An 11,942-nucleotide genomic window follows, 5' to 3' on the forward strand; every position below is an offset into this window, starting at 1 on the left:
CTCTCACTTTGTGACCTTGTTCCAGCACGTGTTCCCTGCCTATATTTTTGTCGAATTGAGGTTGGTTTTCTCTCATCTCGAGTTCTCCATTGAGAAGATCCTCCTTGAGGAAGCAGAATTTCTTAAACTCATAGTCTCCAATTTGCAGTTGCTGGTACTTCTCAAAAGTCCCACAATTGTCTTTTCTAAAAGGTTGGTTCAGTATAAATTTGTCCGTTTTACTGAAGGTTGGTTCAGTATTTTTTTGTCCGTTTCTTGAAATCTGGGACATAGTAAATCTCCCAAATCTTTTTGAATTGGATCCAAAGTCCATATAAAAAGGAGCCGAATCAGTCCCTGGTTTTGGTGAGGATTGAGTGTACATTGAAGGAGAAGGAAAGGTGGAAGGGAAAGAAAGAAAAGGTGCTACTTTAGAGAGAAACATTTCAACAACTTGAGCTGAGAGTGAAATAGAAAACAAATGATTTGTATTTGTACGCAATTCCCCTCAATCACTTAAAATTTCCTTTTATGGTAATGACGTCATGTATACCCATAAAAGGTATGCTAAATGACGTTATTTCCTTATAGGGTAATCTATTCGGAAATCTTGAGGTTCGCAAATTTTTTAACCAGAATTTCAAACGGATCCTGGTGTTTAGCTCGTCTGTGTTGCATTAAAGAAAAATTGTGCTTGAAATATTTTGAACAAGTATAACAACGAAATCTTTTAGTCTTCTGTTTCTTGAACTGCATCATTATGAAAATCATTTTTTAGCTTTTTATGGAAACAGAAATTGCAAACTCTAAAAATAGAAAATTACGATACCGTACTTTTTGTTTCCATATATAGGTTCTATTCAGTTATCCCGATATAGAAATGGCAGCAATAATGTGTCAAGTTTTACCGCTTAGCTTTTTCAGATTTGGAAAGGGATCCAGCTTCCTCGTTCTTTGCTTTTGGCATCTTTGTTTATAAATTTATGTGGATTTAAGCCAATTGCGTCAAGAATTGTGTAATAAATATCGGGACATTCGACGTTTTTCCTCTTCAAAGCGTATACGAAATCGACAAATGCCACGTTTGTATCTCTTCCGTCTAAAAAATGGAGTCAGATAGGGATAGCTTAATGCGAGGTGAATTTAAAATTTCATTGATAAGTGATTCGTTGCTGGAAGACTTCGTTTCACCGTTAACTTTTCTATAAACAGTTTCCAATTTTTTTGGAACTGTATCCTGTTTTTCGTTATATTTGTCCAATCTTTGAGGTGATGACCTGATTTTCTGATCATACAGTTGTTGAGGAATCAAAACAAAATGATCCATTTCAAGAGAGACGATTAATGATTGACGGAGTTAAAATTGATATAAGATCCCTTTTTTTGGAACTCAGGATCTCTCTTCTTTTACTGAGACTTGTTCTTTTTAAAATAAGAAGATGAATTTCTTCTCTAAACTTTAAAATTTCTTGTTCTTGAATTTCTATTAGCTCTGCTCTTAGGAGGTTTACTATGCACTCGTTTAGAAACTGGATGAAGTCTTTGGGACAATTTTTGAGAAAATTATTTTGAAGCTCTGAAAATATTTCTGGAACGCGATCAGAGTAGAGAGATGTTGTGTGCTCATCGTTAAAAAATGTAATCTGTTGCCTGCTTTGAGGTAGAAAAAATAAAGATGGCGTTGAACCACTGTTAGTACAGTATCTTAGAGAGTCGACTTTTTTTGGAATCAAGTCAATAAGTAATTGAGCATAGGGAACTGAAGTTGCTGTGGTATACCAGTCTTTTAGTTGACATCCCAATCCCAACTGTTGACTGAGCGTGTTTATTTGTACGACGTCTCTGGGTGATTTGAATAAAACAATATGGGTGTTCTGTAGTTCAATATCCCTTCCTAGTCGGCTTTGATGAAAGAGATTGTGCTTTATGTACACTGTACTTAAACCTTTATGTCTACCAGCAGTAGCTTTTTTCACAAATTCTTTCGAACTAGAAATTTCTTCACAAGAGTCATCAAAAATAAGTAAATACTTTGTTCCATTATTAGGTAAATTTTGTATCAACTCAAAATCAACACCTTGAACGAACTCAATGTTTTTTAATATTTTTCGACATTAGTCCGTAAAGAGATTGATAGTGCTGATAAAAATAGTAAGCTTTGTCAAAATCTGGTTGAACAGTTCTAAAAACTAACCAATCATGGATGAGATGGGGTTTCCCAGATCCACTTGGTCCAAACAATGAAATAAAAACTCGTTTTTTCGTGGAAATTATTTTGTTCATAATTTTGGGGAAGGTAAAATATATCCAACTGTACTCGACAAAATGGCGATCCAAACTGTTGTCTCCTCACAAGTCTCAGCTAATGTAATTCTTACGATACAACAAGCTAAAATCAATAGTATGACAAAAAACTGGGACAAAAAAAAACTACTAAAGACCGGTTACACGTCTGTCCAAAACATTTCCAAGATTGACGTTCTTGATTATTGTCATCAAAGACAAAATTACCTAATTGAAGACCCTTATCAGTGTGATCAGTCATTTATACGCTATGTTCTTCCCTAGGGATAAAGGAACTGTGCAACTGAATTGAAACGTAAACAACAAAAAAATGCCAAAAATTAATAAAAAAATAACTGAACAAAACATAACAGACAACCAAAACTTTGTTCTGTCAAAGGAATCAATGAAAAAAAGCATCAAAATTGAAAATAGTACCAAAGTTAGGAGCAAGACTATGAAAGAATAATAAAGTATGGGAACCCAGTATATTTTGATAATTTTTTGACCAACTCATTCTCTTATACTAATTTCAGAGGAAAAAAAATTACAAATGAAAATGATAAATTACAATCACAAATACAAACATTAAATATTATCAAAAAAATTTAAAGTCCATATCCCATAAACGTAACCCTTCTTTTCTGCACAATGAAGAGTCTTCTTGTGTCGATAGGGGTAGTTGCTGCAATTCCATTCAGCATCATCATTTTCTATTAGTTTGGAAGCCTTCGGACAACCAAGATCATCAAGATTTTCCACATTTTTACACAAGTAGGGTGATAAAATTTTGTATTTTTCAATTCCTTTAACAAAGTACTCTGTTGTTGGTGAGCAATGTTGATGTATAAAAAAAGCCAGCTCAGAATAATCGAGCTTTCCACGGTTCCAATTTATACCGTGCATATTTTTTGTACTCCATTTTGCTTGAATAGTCGGCTTGTAGTTTTCAGGTGGGAGAAAACTGTATCCAAGTACAATTCCGTCCTTAAAAATGCCCAACTCTTTGACAATTTTTCCTTCTAAGCATTCAATATCTAGTAAAACGAGAGGCATTCTTTCTTCTGGGATGATTTTTCAAAAAAATGATCAACAGTCTAGCATTTTGAAAATACGTGGATGACAAATTTTTATAAAGACACAAAATAACAGACCAGTAATGTGACCCAAGAGACGAGCTCGGATATTGAGGTAACAAGTAACAATAACCCGGTCCTTGGTTTGTAGTTGCTTTAACCGCTCCAGCAGAATCGTGTAAAATTGCATGTAAACGAAACACTTTCGATCTTGCCAGGAAAAAGTCCAGAATTGAATTAGGGTAACCAATAAGTCCTCCGTGGGGGAAATTTTGGTCAATTTCCTCCAAATTAATGTTTTGATCCCAAATTTTACATGCAGCCAGGAAACAGTTTTTTCGTTTTTCGTTGTTGGGAAACATTGGAAAAATACTACTGTAACAATTGAAAAAATTTAGAAGTGAGACAATATCCATCAATTTTTTTCTTTATTTATCTAAAGTGATACTAGTCTTTTTGAAAGTCTCTACATAAGAAAGAAGGTCAGTAAGATGTTCCAATAATTTTTTCTATTCCTCCTTTTTTAGTTCAATCTTTGTCAAAAAACTCCATTGAACTCCGTTCCAACGATGTGAAATGGAAATTTTGAGTTTATCAGATTGATATTTTAAAGTAGTGCGTCGTAATCCGTTATGAATAACCCACTTTAGTTCTGAAAAATTGGACTCACTGTCAAGTTTATCAATTTTGGGAAAATTTAGAGCTTCAGGAACTGTATAAGAAGACTCTTTTAGTTCGTAGTGAAGTCTAACGTGGAACACTTTTGATTTATTTCTTAGACTCAAAAAAATATTTCTGGAGGAACCAATATTCCAACTCATTTTCAGTTTGAAAAAAAGAAAAATGATTCAAATAATATGAACTAAAAGACAAATACATTATAAAATTACACATTTATTGAAATGTACATTGTTGAATATTGGAAAAGTCCTTCAGATTTTGTATCAACTCCTTGAATTCATCAAGAGTGTAGCTGACATAAGTCACTTGTTTGAACTCGTTGTTCTCCTTTCTACAAAAAGTCGAATTTGAACAAAAGTTGAAGCTGGGTTGTCCTTGATGTATTGGAGGAAAGTAACTTAGAGTCTGCGGTTTCGTCCAATGCTTATCTCTCTCACTTTGTGACACTGTCTCAGCACGTGTTCCATGCCTATATTTTTGTCGAATTGAGGTTGGTTTTCTCTCATCTCGAGTTCTCCATTGAGAAGATCCTCCTTGAGGAAGCAGAATTTCTTAAACTCATAGTCTCCAATTCGCAGTTGCTGGTACTTTTCAAAAGTCCCAGAATTGTCTTTGCTAAAAGGTTGGTTCAGTATAAATTTTTCCGTTTTACTGAAGGTTGGTTCAGTATAATTTTGTGCGTTTCTTGAAATCTGGGACATAGTAAATCTCCCAAATCTTTTTGAATTGGATCCAAAGTCCATATAAAAAGGAACCGAATCAGTCCCTGGTTTTGGTGAGGTTTGAGTGTACATTGAAGGAGCACTCGAAAGAAAAGGTGCTACTTTAGAGAGAGAGATTTCAACAACTTGAGCTGAGAGTGAAATAGAAAATAAATGATTTGTATTTGTACGCAATTCCCCTCAATCACTCAAAATTTCCTTTTATGGTAATGACGTCATGTATACCGATAAAAGGTATGCTAAATGACGTTATTTCCTTATAGGGTAATCTATTCGGAAATCTTGAGGTTCGCAAATTTTTTAACCAGAATTTCAAACGGATCCTGGTGTTTAGTTCGTCTGTGTTGCATCAAAGAAAAATAGTGCTTGAAATATTTTGAACAAGTATAACAACGAAATCTTTTAGTCTTCTGTTTCTTGAACTGCATCATTATGAAAATGATTTTTTAGCTTTTTATGGAAACAGAAATTGCAAACTCTAAAAATAGAAAATTACGTTACCGTACTTTTTGTTTCCATATATAGGTTCTATTCTGTTATCCCGATATAGAAATGGCAGCAATAATGTGTCAAGTTTTACCTCAATTTTACAGAGATCATAATGACAAGACATTATTCCTTTCTGTATCAGTTAAGGAGTATAAACCTTATCTACTCACAAAAAAATGCTCCGTTGCTACTCATAATGACAATTTTTGTCGATTAAAGACTTGTCGCTACCACATTATTCTCAATTTATCCTCATTGAAAGAGATATTAGAGACAATAGAAAATTTGTCTCATGTTTATCAAACCGTTGATTTTTTGTACACACTCTATAAACACCAGTTCTTTCGTTCCATTATAGAAGAGTCAGGACTGGTCTTTGCTCAGTTAACCAGAGCGGTGGAGCACAACTTGGAGAATAAGTACGTGGAAAAAGTGACCAGTATCTCCAAAAAACGATTGAGCAGAAAGAAAATCAAGCGTCACCTACTACGCGCTGAGCAAAGAAAGGCGAGCACTCAAACCCTTGGATCATCTTTTCTAGATAGGGTGCATTCCCTTAGAAATTCAAAGTATGAGAGTGAACTTATAAAGATTGTTGATTGTTTGTTAGATGGACATGGCATAATTGATAATCATCTTTTGTATCTTGAAATTAGAAATTAAAGTATATAATTTCTTGTTTGTGTTTTGTATCTGTGTTTATAATTTGTAAGACCGTATTGATAAAAATCAATTTTACAAAATTTTTCGTAAAAATCGAAAATTCAAACAACTTTTTTGTTAAAAATCGAAAAAATTTTCAATGTTTTCTCTTAAAAATGGAAAATTTTTTCAACCATTTCTCTTAAATATCGAGTTTTGGATTTAAAAAATTTTCTTAAATGTCGAAAAATTGTTCAAAAACTGTCATTTAAAAACGCAGAAAAATATTCATTTTTCTTCAATTTACGATATGATTTTGCGCAAAAAAAAAGAAATTTTCTTTTAATTTTAAAATGACAACTTTCAAACTTGTTTTGTTTCAATAAATATCAATTTTCAAAACAAAAATTTTTATAAAAAATTGAACAACGATTTCAGTTTTTTTCCTAAAAATCAATTTTTCAATCGACTTTTTTGTTAAGAAGCAGAATTTTAATCAAAGTAATTATAAAACTTTGATTAAAGTTGCTGTGTTTTTGCTTCAACATAGCCTGCATAGTGTTTGGAAAAAAGAGAAAGTTAAACTTAAAAAGAAATGAATTCAAAAAAAGTATATATACGTCACAATGTACTTTAAAAGAATTCAAGTAAAAAATTTACAATATCAAATTTATTCAAAAAGAGGTCTCACAACGTGATCTGGCAAGTTTTGAATTTCATTGCCAAATGGACGGACTCTTTCAACAATTGCTGGAGGCTCTGTAGATCAAACACTGATGGGAGTTAAGGGAGCCTCATCTGTCAGCACAATGGGGTTGTGAGCTGTTCCGTCCTCTATGGAGGGGGTTGTCATTGACGGTGTAGTCGACACATCAGTCGAACCATAATACTGAGCTGGGTCGAAGTTTTCCACATCGTTAAATGACCACGTGGTGCTAGTATCGACACTCTATTCGCTTTGTTGACGGCTGCCAGCATTGCTCACTATCTGGAAAAGGTTGCTTTGCGGCTCTGGACTGGATACTTGACTTGTCTCTGGTGTATTAAACCAGTTGTTGGGAATCTGTCCTTCCTCCCACGGAAATGTTTACTGAATGCTTCCGGCAACCTAGTTGTCGGGAAAATCTGTTCCGTTAACGTAAGGGCAGTGATGCCCACTGACCACAGCAACTTCGTGGCCCATTGCGTGAGTTCCAAGCTGATTCTCCGTGATTGGAAACTGCCCCTGATGATATGTCTCAAACTGTTGTCGCTGTTGCTCAATAATGTGCCACACTGTGATAGGTAGGGTTACAACGGACTCGTAGAGCCCATTCGACAATTCTCTAATGCTGATCCAAGCAGTCTCCTCTGTGAAATAAACTGAGTAGAGAAGGCTATTGTTCTGCATTCCATTTCTCGATGTGGTGAGAATAGATTCAAAGGTAGTTGAGACAGAGGTGATGTTGTTTTTAGAGAAGAGAAAGCAAGTGGTGCTGGGTGAATTTTTCAGCTCTATTTATACTAAACTCCAACCAATGAGAACAGAGTTTCCAAAAAGGGTAATGTTTAGCAGAAAAAGTGACGTTTTTTCCAGAAAAGGAAATGTATTAATTGTAAAGTTACCAAAGAAGGAATCAACTCATAGAAAATCTAACATTACTATCCGAAACAAGTAAGCTCAATACTGAATAAACACCAAAAAAGGTAACTTTTACACGTGTTACCCTAGTTAACAGCCAAAGATGGATAAGTTAGAGGAAATGAGTTGACGTAATTGACCAAAAAAGTCACGCTTTGATAAATTCTCTCCATCTCGTTGAATCTCAAATCAATCTCGGAAAAAGTTCCAAATTTGGAACTAAATTTTTGTATATAAGTGTTGGGGAGTCGTATTCCAAATTGTACTCTTACCTTCTCTACATTGTAGTCCTTGTAATAATGAAAGAACAGCGCACTCTGCAGAGATGAAGTAATTGTTACCGGTTCAGGAATTGGGATATAATTAGATTGAGACAAACTTCTCTACTGTTCCATTATTTCTGGGACAGAGTTCAATATGAAAAGCAAATCATACTTGTTGATGTGTAGCTCTGACGATAAATCAAAAGATTGTTTTGTTATGTAGTCATCATACTCGATTTTTTTTTATAAAAAAGGTTGCATATTCAAATCCTTTACTAAATCGGATGATTCTGTTGTTTTGAGTTAAAAACGTCCAAGAAATTGTAAAAAAAAATAAGAGTCAACATCAATTTCGTCTACTCTGTAAGCATCAGCGATTCCTTCCTTTCTTTTGTAAAATTTTTCCAAAAGTTATAAGTGATTTTTGATCAACATTTTTCACAAATGAATACGGTCTCAAGTAAAACTCTGTTAATATAAAAAAAATAGAAAAAGCAATGCATAAAATGAAGTCGTTTATCTTGAGAATTAGATTTCTAAAGCTGAAGTCTGTTTGGGTGGGAGGTTCTATTACAACAACATTAAGCTGTACAACGTAAACTTGTTCTTCAATAATAGATGGAAACTTTTTCTTGATCTCACTCCTGTTGTGTTGAAAGCACATTTATGCGCTAGTTTCTATATTCAATAAAACTAAATTTGATCGCAGACATTAACATTTATCAATATTTGAGATACACAATTTTGGACTACATCTATTCAAAATACTGTAACAATCGTGATTTTTTATAGAATAGTTTTCTTGTTGTAATTTCTTTGGTGAAATTTTCTGTATGGGAAATTCAAGTAAAGTTTAACAAATAAGAGAGAGAGGAAAATGAGAAAAAAATGTAAAGTTCGAATTTTTCGCCACGGAATTTGTACATTTAAACTGAAAGTTAGTTAATTATATGCAGAACTGTCGCAATTGGAATCATGTCAATCTTCTAGAATGTTCTGACATGACGCCTGAATCTAAAAATAGAAATGACGTCATTTTCATATATGGAAGTGACGAGTCATCATCGAGTACCTCAAAATTACATAGCAACTTTGAATCATTATACTTTCTGTTTTTTCAGAATCAGTTGCTCCGCAATTTACCTGAATTTTTCATAAATTCATCTTGAACTAACATAACATTGCCTGCTCTCGACAGAAATCTCCCAGTGAAATGCACAAAGTGTGAAAAAATGGTTGCTAAATATAATTTGGCCAGACACAAAAAATCTTGTGATAGTGGGACTTTATCATGTCCCAAATGTCCCAACTTTTTTAAAAAGAAGAGGGAACACTTGAATTATCACCTTGCCAAGCATCATGCCCCAAAAGATGTTAAGCTTTGTACTGTGTGTACTGTGTGCTTGGAAGAGTTCCCAAGCTTTTATTCTCTTCAACAACACAAGAGGAGAAAGCATGTGAACTTCGACAAAAGTTGGGACCAAATCGAGTGAAAAGCTCAAAGAAGTTTTAGAATCAGAGGAGCTAGACCAGAACAACGAGCAATTACAGCAAGAACTTAGTGCTTGTCAGCACTTTTTTGACGATACGGAAATGGAGAATGGGAGACATCGAGTGTTTAACTTCAAGTTGTCCAAGCTCAATCCCAATGAGATCAAAGAGAAATTAAAAGAAATTTTTGAAAAATTAAATTGTGCTGCCAAAGTGAATCTGGCTCTTGGATTTATCTTTCGCAATGTGGACACAGGCGAGTATCGGTACTTTTATACGCATGAGAACAAAACTTACTTTGAAAAATCTCATTTGCTCTGCTCAAAGGAGACTTGGTTTCTCTTCAAGACAGAGTAGAAAAAATGGATCTAGTGGAGACGTGTGCACAGGAGAGGGAAAATACAAAGTGGCGATTTGCTTTGACTACTAACTTAACAATATTCTGCGCTCTCCTGAAAAACATTCCAGGATGTATCGATGCTGTTCTTCATGAACAGTTACTTAGACGATCAGATGTGAATTGTCTTGTATCTAATGGTTACGGCGAGACTTACAAAGACTATCTTTGCCTGTACAGAGCTATAGCTGTTCACTTGTACGGATCATCTAAGTTGGAAACGAATGCAGTAAATTTGTTTAATGCTTTTCTTCATGAATCTGGACATGACGCAATCAACTTCAGGGGAGTGTCAATCGATCACCTCGTGTTTGTTGAAAATGCGATAAAGCATAACATCTTTATATATGATATTGATATAGAGGAAGGAGAATTTGTTGGAGAACTTGCGAGAAGAAGTGTTGAAATGTACGAAAAGCACATTAATTTACTGCGATACAACAACCATATATGCTACGTGGATGATATTAAAACATTCTTTAAGCGATTCCGTTGCCCCAGTTGCGATACATTTATAAAGCACGCGAGTAATTTATTGCAAAGACAGAGTACAGCATATTTACCCAAAGAGTGTGTATGCTCTGCGAGAAACTTTGTTTTATAAACTCGACGCATTCGGAGTTTCCTACAACGATGATCAAAAATTGTTCAAAAACTTGGCTATTTTGGCTTTGAATCTATCTGCGTTCCTACTGAAGAGCTAAAAGATACAAATACAACTACTTGGATTGGAAAACATGAACCAATATCTGGCTCCATTTCATGCAACTTGATTGAAGAACCTGTGTTTCTATGCGACAAAGACCCTAAGAACCTGAGTTTCTTTTGTCGAAGCTCTTGAGGAGTTAGCTAACCGGAATGCAAACAAAATTTGCATCAATTCAAGAGATAATCAATAGCCGAGTTAAAGCCATCTTTGAAAAATTGAACGAAAGGAAAGGTCGCACAACTCCTGCATTTGATTTCGAAGATGAGTGTATTGAGGAGGAGGAGGAAGCTGATATGTCTACCCAGTTCCTGCAAATGCAGAAAAATTAACATTTGGACTTGCAACAACACTTTGAGCGTTATATCAACACATTACCTGTATTTGGGTTCAACAGTGGAAAGTACGATTTGAATCTCATCAAATCCTATCTTCTACCTTATCTCATTCATGAACGGGATATTCAACCTACAGTTATCAAAAAGGGAAATCATGTTGTTTCCTTCAAGTTCGGTGACGTGCAGTTCCTTGACATTCTAAATTTCCTTGGAGGAGCTACATCTCTCGATTCGTTCCTCAAAGCTTACAAGGCCAGCGAGACTAAAGATTTCTTCACATATGAATGGTTCGATTCTCCAAATAAACTTGACGCAACCTTTCTACCCCCTATGAATGTTTCTTCAGTAAGCTGAAGGATCACAATCCTTTGAAGAAAGAATTCACTGACTTTACTAAGTTGCTTAGCAGTGGACTATTTCAACAAGAAGCTCTGAAAAAATTGAGATTGAAAGACGTTCCCCCATCTGGAGTTGATAACTACAATTACTTGAAAGTGATTTGGGAGGAAGAGCAAATGACTACATTTAGCGATTTTGTCAAATGGTACAACAACAAGGATGTTGTTCCAACACTGGAAACAATGCAAAAAATGATGGAATTTTATCACAACCAAGGAATCGACATGTTAAAACTCGGATGTACACTTTCCAAGTTAGCAAACATTTGTCTTCACAAGTCAACAAATCACAAATTTTTCCCATTTGTTGAAACTGACAAGGATTTACATGATAAAATACGGGAGGACATGACTGGTGGACCTTCTATTGTGTTCATAAGAAAGGCAGTGGTTGATCAAACCTACATCAGGAATTCAGAAAATATTTGTAAATCTATCCTGGGTATTGATGCTAGTCAACTCTATCCCTTTTCAATGTGTCAAGAAATGCCAACAGGGCTTTACACCCGATGGGAGCTCGACACAAAATCTCAAAAATTCAAAGCTCGAACCAATAAATCTCGAACATTTGAGAAAATGGTCATGTCTTATCTCCAATCACAACGCCCAGAATACACAATTTAAAGCTATTATAAAACCGGGAAACAGAAAAAGATTGACTGTTTTAGCGTGGACGGTTTTTGTGCTCATTGCGACACAGTTTTCGAAGCCATGGGTTGTTATTTCCATTTTTGCCATGCAAAGAATCTCGAGCAAGCCTCTCGGAGGAGGAAATACAGAGAGGAATCAGGAAAAGAGAACATGATGAACTGAGAAGAGATTATTTGAGAAACAAAGGATAAAATATTGTTGAAGT

This window comes from Convolutriloba macropyga, chromosome 12 (genome assembly GCF_964194025.1).
Source record: "Convolutriloba macropyga chromosome 12, txConMacr16.3, whole genome shotgun sequence".
Taxonomy (NCBI): Eukaryota; Metazoa; Xenacoelomorpha; order Acoela; family Convolutidae; genus Convolutriloba; species Convolutriloba macropyga.